Genomic DNA, 11,536 nt, shown 5'->3' on the forward strand with positions numbered 1-11,536 from the left:
CAATTTCAATCATCAATTTTTATCTTTGAAAAGAAATGTTCAATTTTTTGTTTCTGCCAAGGGTCTGGGACTTCAAATCATCACCCAAGGTTTGCCTTTTGCATATCATTTCATATCATTTTGCATAATTTCATGTCATTTCATCGCATTGCATGTTGTTGCATATCATTTTCGAGATCTAGCACTCCTATTTTTCAAAATCTTAAATCCAGATTCGAGTTTTAAAACCCTCTTTCGAAATCATTTTCAAATACCTGGGTTTTAGATCGATATTTCACCACTTGTCAACCCCCGGGATCTTATATTTCAAAATATTTTCTTTAGAAAGCGATCTGGATTCATTTCAAAATCAATCTTTAATTGATCTCAATTCTCAGAGTTGACCCATCTAGGTAGTGTCGCTTCTGGATCTCTTCTTTCATCAAAATTTTTCAAATTACAGAGTTTTAATTTATTTAGAACTCTATCTTTTCACCTTTTTTGAACTTTTTCAAAATTTTATTTTGATTTTTAAATCAAAAAAAGCTGTATCCCTTGTCCATTTCCTTCATTTTAGCCAAAATCACAAAGTTTCAGTCAGACTAGGACTCTATCACAGAGTTTCAGTCGGATTAGGACTCTACCTTTCACTTTTATTTTTGCCTATTTTCAAGAAAATCTTTTAGAATCTTTCATTTTGGACAAAATTTTAAAGTTTCAGTCAGACTAGGACTCTATCACAGAGTTTCATTCGGATTAGGACTCTACTTTTCACTTCTATTTTTACCTATTTAAAAAAAAAATCAAAATCTTTAGAAAGAAGTCAAAATTTTAGAGTTTTAGTTGGATCAGGACTCTGTTTCAGTGTTTTAGTTGGATTAGGACTCTAACCCTGACTTCATTTTTAAAAAAATCTTTCAAAAATTTCTTTATTTATCCTTCAAAAAATCAAATTTCAAAATTCTAAGACCTTATTGTAGAGTTTCAAAATTTTAGGACTCTGCCCTAGAGTTTTAGTTGGTCCAGAACTCTACTCTGATTTCATTTTTTTACTTTTATTTCACTTGTTTTTCGAAAACAAATTTAATTCTCAGAGTTTCAAAATTTTGGAACTCTATTCTAGAGTCCCAATTGATTAGGACTCTAACCCTGGTTTCGTCTTTTTATTCATTTTTACTAATCTCTAAGAAAATCTTTTAAAACCTCTTCATTTGTCTTTCAAAAACCAAAATTCAAGAGTTTCAAAATTTGAGGACTCTAGTCAAGAGTTTCAGTTGGTTTAGGACTCTAATTTTCTTGAATTTATTCTTTGCTTTTATTTGTATCTTTTTTAAAAACTCTTTTTAAATCTTTATTCTAACTTTTTCGAAAACTCAAAAGTGGGGCCCACATACCTGGTGCCACATTCAAGAGATTTTCAATTCATCTAGGACCCTAGTTGATTTAGAATTTTGATTTTTACCTTTTGTTTTAAACCCTTTTTGAAAATCTTGTTTTTAACCCCTTTATTTTCAAACTTTAAAAATCATTTTCTGAAAACTTAAATGGGGCCCACAGCAGGTGGCACCACATTTGAAAGAGGTTAGTTCAAGTTTGGTTAGTGTCTTAATTGAATTAGAATTTCAAAAAGATCAAAAATGATTTCAAAACAAAACCTTTATTTCTACTTTTTAAAACCTTGTTTTTAAACCTTGAAATAATAGCTTTTAAAATCAAATATGGGTTCATAATAGGTGGCGCCACATTTAGACTTGTTTTAGGCCAACTAAGACTCAATTAGGCTAATTAGGTAGAGCCTTATTAGGTTAGAACACTCCACCAAAAATTACCCCCCTTTAATTAAGCGAATTTTGAAACAACTAGAACTCTTTCTAATTAATGCCTTGAATTTTTTTTATAAAAAGGGGCATAGGGGGTCGACCCCCTCATGGTTTTCCCTCCTTTCTTTTTTACTTCCTCTCTCTCCTCCTTCAATCCCTCCTTCCTCCATTGTTGTAGCACCCCTAAGGTAAACTTTTATTTGTTTTATTTCATGTTTTTTTTACATGTTTCAAGCATTTTAACCATTGTCACCCCTCTTTATATTGGATTCAAGCATGCTCTTCATTCAAGAACCATGAAATAAAATCAAGAACATGATCTAATGCTATATTAGACTGATTTTCATGTTTTTAATCTATTGAAATAACTTAGATTATTATTTTTTATGTTTATGCCAAAGAAAAGATGAGATTTGATCCTCCTATGGATTGAATCCCTCTTTTAAGGGCTAAAACAAGTTTAATTTCATGCTTCCTGTATTTTTTTTGTTTCATTCAATCATGTCCATGCATATTTTTATTGTTTAATACATTGAAGCATGCCTAATAGCCTTAGTTTTATTTTTTTCATCATTTATAATGCTTAAATCGAGTTTATTTCATGTAATGCTACCTTAGTTCTCTGTCTTAATTTTTAGCTGCCTGTTCTTACATTTATTCTGCATGTTTATGTTAGTCATAAAATTTTGAATTTTTTATACTAGCATGATGCATATCCTCTCAGTTTTCAATAAAAATATTGGATTTTTTAGGGTTCTGTAACCCTATTTTCAAAAATAAAAGTTGAAAACTTGTTTCTGTAGGTCGTCAAGCCGGATACAGAATCAGGGTCAACTTGTCTCGGTTATATCTCCCTAACGAGAGATGTTTTTTTCTTAATTGTAAAAACTAAGTTTTTCATTTATGTGTCTAGTATTTACCCTAAAGTTTTCATAATTATTGGAGTTGGGTTGGCCCCTTTTTCGGATTTAAAACCGAGACTAGCACAAAATCTAGATTCTATAACAGGCTTGTTTTCAAAAACAAAAACCCCAACTTCCCGAAGTCACTTAACCCTAACCAAAAAGTATTTTTTGACACTCTGAACTTTGGTGTGTTCCCTGAGATGTCTATAATCTTTTCCTAAAATTTTGGAAAATATTGAATATTTTTAAGTCCTGAAATACCCAAAATACCAGAACATTGTTTTAAAATCTTGTTTCCTGGTTCAAAATACTTCATCTCCAATGTTTCTATCGTAAGTCAAGTTTCACAAAACATTTTTTAACTCTATCAATTCCATTAGATTCTTAAACTTGTCTAGAGTCTTTAGCCTCAATCTAAGCTTAATTTGAGTTATTTTCTATTTCCTTTTGGCCGAAATACCATAACCAGTTTTTCAACTTATTTGAATTTTATCAAAAAAATCAAGTTGTTTTGCAAAATACCTTATTTTCCTATTTTTTTTCCAAAAGTCTTCCTGATTTTTAGATTCTAGGATATCTCTAAGGCTATTAGAAGTTTTCAAAACTATTTTGAGACTTTTCTAAAGTCGATTTGCATATATTTTATAAAAACTAGTTCTTAAAAATTCCTAAAACAAGGGTAAAATCGTTATTTTCATTTAATATTTCTAATTTTGGGAAATATTTCTTTATTTCAATACCTCAAGAATATCAATCACCTTTACAATCAATTTTATCAAATTATGAAATGCCCAAATAAAAGATATCTCAAATTTATTTCGAAAAAAACCCTGATTTCAAGGCCATAGTCTTGCTTTCAGGGGTATTTTGGTTATTTTACCCAAATTTTGAAATTCAATCTTTCAAATAAAGTTTATTTTCGTATTATATTCAATCATGCATACATTCAATACTTTATTCATGATTTACTTATCCCATGGAAGCTTCAAAAAAAGGCTTATATCCGGATAAATCCCTCAATTTCAGATATTGTTGGATAAATCCTGAAAAGCCAACATTTATTCACTAACAAGTTTGCTAGTTTTGCAGGGATACTCAAAATCGCATCCTGCTTTATTTCTCTTTTCTTTATTTTAATTTATTATTGATGTAAATTGTAAAAAATTAGAATAAGAATTTACTTTTATGCTTAAAACAAGGTTCCATTGCATATAGTTTATTATTTTTCAATAAATATTAATTGTGTGATGGATGATGATTCATGCATATTTCAAATTCACAATGGTCTACACGAATGGCATGTGCACTCGCTTCTAAGGAGTTCATAAACTCGATTGAGTTCGTATTTATGGTCATAGTCAGAATACGAACAATATCCAAATTTATCATCTTCTTTTAAGCCACAATCAACCTACACTCTTAGGCATCTTTAGAAATCATTGCATATTTTCAAAGTTTTCTAAGTATTTTTCTCTTTTAGAATCAAATGAACTATATTCAATACATATTCTTGGCCATAGTCAGGGATATGTAGAGAATGCATTTCATCTAAATTCTATAAGGCACATAAATTCTTTTATAAAAGGTTTTCTCAAATTCTTCAAAAAAAAATCTCTCAAATTGCATTCATACATCACCTAGGTTAGATTGTATCATGAAAAGGATTTCATAGGGACACACACCCATCCCTGTTGAGTTATTTCACAAATCCACTTCAAAAAAATTTGTTTTTCTAAAAAATTACCCAAATTTCCTTCAGAAATCAATTTTCTCAAAACATCAGGATTTCTTCAGAAATCGATTTCCCTTTTCTTCAAAATATTTTCACAATGCAATTCACGATTTCCAAAGTATCTCCTTTTTTCAAGTATTTTCCAATATTTGAAGCATACATCATGTTTTTAAATCTGCATTTTTTTAAAGTTCATAGCACATGCATGATTCTTTGTGCATTTAGGAATAGAACAAACGATTTAGACAAGTTGAGCAAAGAAAAACACATGATTTACCCTTGGTTCGATTACCCCTGGTTATGGCACCAGAAATGGTTGAACCTCGTACTGACAGGTGAGTCCCATTCTTCAGAATTATCATGCATTTTAAAATGGAGGCGAGTTATTTTCTAAAACTTTTTAAAATGTTAGTTTGACTTGTAAAAGTAAAATTTTGCAACAATAACAGGTTTGGCAACGGTGATGGGACTTGTCTTCGTCTGATCAATCTTGTACTTTTCTCTATTCAACTTGTCAAAATCGTGTTTTACAATATCAGTTCTATTTGATGTGAACCTAGGAGCCTAGAATCAAACCCAGCTGACATGGATTATATGTAGACTTAGTCATGGTTTGGTAGGATCGATTGAGGAGGCATTATTCATGCTCACGTAGACTTAGGTAAAAAACAATCCTCCTCAATGTAGGATCTGATTGAAAACAATGTTTACTTTTCATAATTTTCAAAACTCTACTCTTTAGGTCATTAGAGTCTTCTATTTTCTTGCATGTTGATCATATTTCAAAAACAACCCCACCTACTTTTACCTGGCCACCATGTTGCTGGGCTTTCTTCTAGAACCATAGTTCGAGACAAAGCCTCACAACTAGGCAACCTATTTGGGTTGATCCCCCCTTACCACGTACTAAGGGTCATAGTCCAAAGTATATCGGTAGGCGCTCAAGGATGTTGGAAAACACAAGCCTAGAATCTGAGAGAATTGATTTTTATGCCATGTACATCAAGCCTCGACTCGAGTATATCGGCATAGTATGATTGGACACAGATGATCTGAGCTTTAGAGTTAGGGTTAAGGTCCTACAACTATTTCAAAACTTGTGCATCTAAAGTCAGTTTTTTAGGGAATGTTGTATGAGCATACTTGATTATGCAAGGACTTCTATGATGGTTTAGAAGAGGATGATAGTCTCGAGAATCTCCCCAAGAGATTTATCAAGTTTGATGGTTCTGGCGACCCTAAAGCGCATCTCATCATGTTTTTTGCTGAATGTGCCAAGTTCAAGCAAGACAATCGAGCTTTGTTCCTTTGCTTCCCTCGCAGTCTGGAAGGAATGACTGCTAAGTGGTATTCGGAACACATCAATCCCATCGAGTTGAAAGAGTTGAACAAGGTGGTCAATTTATTTATCGAACGGTTCTTGTTCAACACTGAGGCACTTTCAACTCTGAATCATCTCTGCAATCTGAGACAAAAGGATAACGAGAAAGCTAGGGACTTTATTTGCAGATGGAGAAGTACCTGCAATAAGATGAGGAATCCGATTTGAGAAGAGCACACACTCTAAATTATTTTGAATAACTTCTCACAGCCTCTGAGAAGTCTCATATCGACCTCTCCACCAAGAACCTTTATTGAGCTGACAGAGCGAGCTGAATGACTCGAATTAGGCATGAAAAATGAAGTGTATGAGGGCATCACCCTCGTCAAAAATAACAGTTAGTAGAAGTAAAAAAAGAAGACTCATTTCACTTACTCGGTCGACACAGGCCGCAACAAGAATCATCATAAGGGTGATGGAAAGTCATTCAGTTATGCAGACTCGAATCCTAGCAAGAATGAGCAGAAGGGCAAGTCACCTCCCCAGAATAATAAACCACCTCAGCTAGCTACGAGCAAGAGCCGAAGCCTTAGCAAAAGGTGAAGCATAAAGGGTGTAGCTATAATCGTAAATTCACTCCCTTGGATCAATCACACGAGACTATGCTTGAATATATGCTCACGAACGAAATGATCAAGCTCCCCAAGATAGTCGATCCACCCATTATTATGGAAAAGATGAAGGACAAATTTTGTAAGTTTCATCGGACAGTGGGACATGATACCGAGAACTGTTTTGTTCTCAAAAATATTATTCAAGATTATATTGATAAAAATCTTCTGGTAGAAGGTGGCAGTGAGGAGAAGATAACCATTTTGAATCAACTATTCCTTCAACATTCAACAACGATGATATTTGATCACCCATCTCAACCACAAGATCACATTAAGTCGTGTTCCAGTGAAGATATCCATGTCCAACATCAGGTCTTAGTGTTGCACCAGGCCCAGTCCAACGCTCATAAGATGGACCTCATCTCAGCCTTTAACAAACTGAATGTCTCACCTGAGCCTGCCAAGGCATCTGCCAAAGTTGTCAGGAGAATTCCAAGGTTTCCAAAGTGGTTTATCAAGACTGCTCAAGATAAGAGCTAAGCAGCTGGTGAAAACACCAAATTGGTCCAGAAGCCGGTTACTGCCCTCTCGAATGTTTTGATTCTCGAGTTGGCGCATGCCTCTTCCAAGCATCAGCAGGTCCTAGATGATTTGTTATAAAAGATCAAAGTAAAACCGAGCACAACTCTAGAAGACATGGCCCAGATCTTCAATCAGGCCATGACCAATGCTCTTATCATCAATTTAGATGAGGACCTGTCAAAGCCTCATGTGTTCCACAACAATGCCTTATATATAGTAGTATAGACTAGGGGAATGAATGTACCCCACATACTAGTTGATAAAGGTAGTAACCTCAATATCTGTCCCGAAATGACTGCTAAGGCTATGGGATTGAAGGAAGAAGAGTATCTCCCTGATCCTATCACCATCTACAATTTCAACAATCATGGAAAGACAACAAAGGGAAAGATCTTCTGAAGATTTTTATCAACTATTCTGTCCATACAGTCCTCTTCCATGTCGTCAATGTGCCACCAACATACAATCTTCTATTGGGACAAACGTGGATTCACAACGCAAATGTCGTTCCGTCAACACTTCATCAATGCATAAAGTGGTCCAAGGGCGGCATGATCACTACAATCTTAGGTGAAGATCCAGAGGAGAGGTTGCCGCAGCCTATGATTCTCAGACCAACCTTCACAACTGATATCCCTAGCATTAGGGAAGGTGATGAGGTCATCCTCAACGAGAGCCTCGAAATATTAAAACTGGAAGAAGCATGATCAACCGAGCATACTACAACAATGGTCCAATGGCAAGGACCACATTTCTTCAAAATCGGAGGTCGTCTTGATTACAACACTTTCAGAGAACATCCTTTGTTCCCATAGTTTGTAAAAGATAAGAGAGGATTTGATCTTTTGTTGAAGCATGACTATCAACCTTTTGAGGGTTTAGGCAAGAATGGAGATGGTAGGCTAGAACCTATAATCCCTGACCATCATCCACGCAGAGCAGGATTGGGGTTCATGGGCAAAAGATCTCATAAAAACACTACCGTCGTCAAGGGGACGCATTGAGAATATTTGTCATCATTTTCTTTCATTCATTTCCTTTGTTTTTCGTGTTCTGTAGGGACGATGTCTCATTTCATTTCTTATCATTGATATCATTTTCAAGTCTTTAATAAAGTTATCAATTCTTCTTATTCGTCTGGATGCCATCCTTCTTTTTTCTTCTTGCAATTTGTCTTTATAATTCACCATTATTTCTTTTATTTTTTGTAATCTGTTTTATAATGGTCGATTCCCTGAATACTATTCTTTTCTCAAAATTTCAGAATGTCTTCCAAATCGATAAGGAAGCTTGTTATTAATCCAAATATTCCTTCAATCGTTTCGAAGCCTGCAAGGATCCATCAGGTCAAGGCAAGAACAAAAGGCAGTAAGGTCGCAAAGCAGTCAGAGGAGTCTGCAGAGTTTGACTCATCTCTCCAAGAACATACTACAACAATGGTTCAATGGAAAGGACCACATTTCTTCAAAATTGAAGGTCGTCTTGATTACAACACTTTTAGAGAACATCCTTTGTTCCCATAGTTTGTAAAAGCTAAGAGAGGATTTGATCTTTTGTTGAAGCACGACTATCAGCCTTTTGAGGGTTTAGGTAAAAATGGAGACGATAGGCTAGAACCTATAATCCCTGGCCATCATTCATGCAGAGCAGGATTGGGGTTCATGGGCAAAAGATCTCATAAAAACATTGCCTTCGGCAAGGGGATGCATTAAGAATATTTGTCATCATTTTCTTTCATTCATCTCCTTTGTTTTTTGCGTTCTTTAGGGACGATGTCTCATTTCATTTCTTATCATTGATATCATTTTCAAGTCTTCAATAAAGTTATCAATTCTTCTTATTCGTTTGGATGCCATCCTTCTTTTTTCTTCTTGCAATTTGTCTTTATAATTCACCACTATTTCTTTTATTTTTTGTAATCTGTTTTATAATGGTCGATTCCCTGAATACTATTCTTTTCTCAGAATTTCAAAATGTCTTCCAAATCGATAAGGAAGCTTGTTATTAATCCAAGTATTCCTTCAATCGTTTCGAAGCCTGCAAGGATCCATCAGGTCAAGGCAAGAACAAAATGCAGTAAGGTCGCAAAGCAGTCAGAGGAGTCTGCAGAGTTTGACTCATCTCTCCAAGAACATACTACAACAATGGTTCGATGAAAAGGACCACATTTCTTCAAAATCGAAGGTCATCTTGATTACAGCACTTTCAGAGAACATCCTTTGTTCCCATAATTTATAAAAGCTAAGAGAAGATTTGATCTTTTGTTGAAGCACGACTATCAGCCTTTTGAGGGTTTAGGCAAGAATGAAGACGGTAGGCTAGAACCTATAATCCCTAGCCATCATCCACGCAGAGCAGGATTGGGGTTCATGGGCAAAAGATCTCATAAAAACACTACCTTCGTCAAGGGGACACATTGAGAATATTTGTCATCATTTTCTTTCATTTATTTCCTTTGTTTTTTGCGTTCTGTAGGGACGATGTCTCATTTCATTTCTTATCATTGATATCATTTTCAAGTCTTCAATAAAGTTACCAATTCTTCTTATTCGTCTGGATGCCATCCTTCTTTTTCCTTCTTGCAATTTGTCTTTATAATTCACCATTATTTCTTTTATTTTTTGTAATTTGTTTTATGATGGTCGATTCCCTGAATACTATTCATTTCTCAGAATTTCAAAATGTCTTCTAAATCGATAAGGAAGCTCATTTTTAATCCAAATATTCCTTCAATCATTTTGAAGCCTACAAGGATCCATCAGGTCAAGGCAAGAACAGAAGGCAGTAAGGTCGCAAAGCAGTCAGAGGAGTTTACAGAGTTTGATTCGTCTCTCTAAGAATTGCTAGAGTTCATGTCGGTTTAGAAGCAAGATGAGCTATCGTCCCTAGTTCAAGATCCGACCGAGGATATTAATATTGGTTAAGAGGGCAATCCAAAGATTTTCAAGATCGGCACAAGTCTGAGCGCAGATGAGAAGGAAAGGCTCATCAATTTTCTCAAGCAATATCAAGAAGTATTTGCATGGACTTACGAGGATATGTCGAGTTTGGATCCCAAATTGGTTGAGCATCACCTCATTCTGAAGCCAGATGTCAAACCAGTCAAGCAGAAATTGAGGAAAATGGATTCTCGAATTGAGCAACAAGTCAAAGAAGGACTTGAGGATTTACTCAAAATTGGATTCATTCAAGCAATAGACTATCCGGATTGGCTAGCAAATATCGTGGTGGTTTCTAAAAAGAATGGAAAAGTTTGAATCTGTATAAACTTTCAAGATCTAAAGCTACTTCAAATGATGATTATTCACTCCCCAACATCGATCTTTTGATCGACAACACAATAGGTCATGCCATGTTCTCTTTTATGGATGGATATTCTGGATATAATCAGATCAAGTTGGCCGCTCATGACCAGTCCAAGACATCTTTCAACATGCCTTGGGGCACCTTCTGTTACACAGTTATGCCATTTAGGCTTAAAAATACTGAGGCAACCTATCAGCGTGCAATGACTATCATTGTCCATGACCAGATGCATAAAATTATGGATGCATATGTCAATGGCATCCTGGTCAAGTCCAAGGAAGAAGAAGACCATATCGATGCTCTCGATCAAGTCTTTAAGCGACTTATTCTATTCAAGTTGAGACTTAATCCTCAAAAATGTATTTTCGGAGTAGAGTCAGGTAAGTTGCTTGGCTTCATGGTCAGCAAAAAGGGAATAGAAGTAGATCCTGCTAAGGCAAAGGCTATCATTGATATGCCACCTCCGACCAATCTCAAAGAGCTGCATAGTCTTCAAGGATGAATGCAATCAATTCAACGATTCATATCTAATTTGGCCATGAGGTGTGAACCTTTCAATTATCTACTCAGAAAAGGAGTAAAGTTCAAATGGGGACTAGAGTGTCAGCAGTCATTCGAGCGTATAAAAAAATATCTCTTCAATCCACCCATTCTGAAGCCGCTAAAATTGGCCAAGTCTCTTTTATTATATGTATTGGTTAATCAAACCGCTTATGGCGAATTCTTGACACAATATGAAGAAGGCAATTGAGTAAAGCATGCCATCTACTACGTGAGTAAGACCTCCATCGATTATCAGAAGAAGTATTATCAAATAGAGAAGACATGCCTAGCATTGGTCTGAATGTGTCAGAAATTGAGGCATTACTTGTTAGCATCAGAAGTCAAGATTCTATCAAAGCTTAATCTTCTTAAGTACATTCTCGAACAACCATTTCTTAGTGGACGGATTGCCAAGTGGCAAGTTCTGTTGATGCAATATGACTTAGAGTATGTCTCTCAGAAGTCAATCAAAGGCCAGGCCATCGCCGACCAGCTAGTTGATTTTCCTTTGGCAGAAGATGTAAAAGCCGATGATGATTTACTTGACGAGCGCATCCATAATGCCCAGCAGTCTCTGTTATCATCGCAAAAAAAAATTCCTTCTCTGTGGGAGAGAGGGGATACACTCTGCGAGTCAAACTTGACCAAAGTTTGAAAATTGTTTTGAAAATACTCGCCTCCGTTTTGAAAATAGTGGGAAAATCTATAGGATGGGGTTCGCCTATTGGTATGAG

This window comes from Nuphar pumila, chromosome 11 (genome assembly GCF_984573655.1).
Source record: "Nuphar pumila chromosome 11, dmNupPumi1.hap1.1, whole genome shotgun sequence".
NCBI classification, from domain to species: Eukaryota; Viridiplantae; Streptophyta; class Magnoliopsida; order Nymphaeales; family Nymphaeaceae; genus Nuphar; species Nuphar pumila.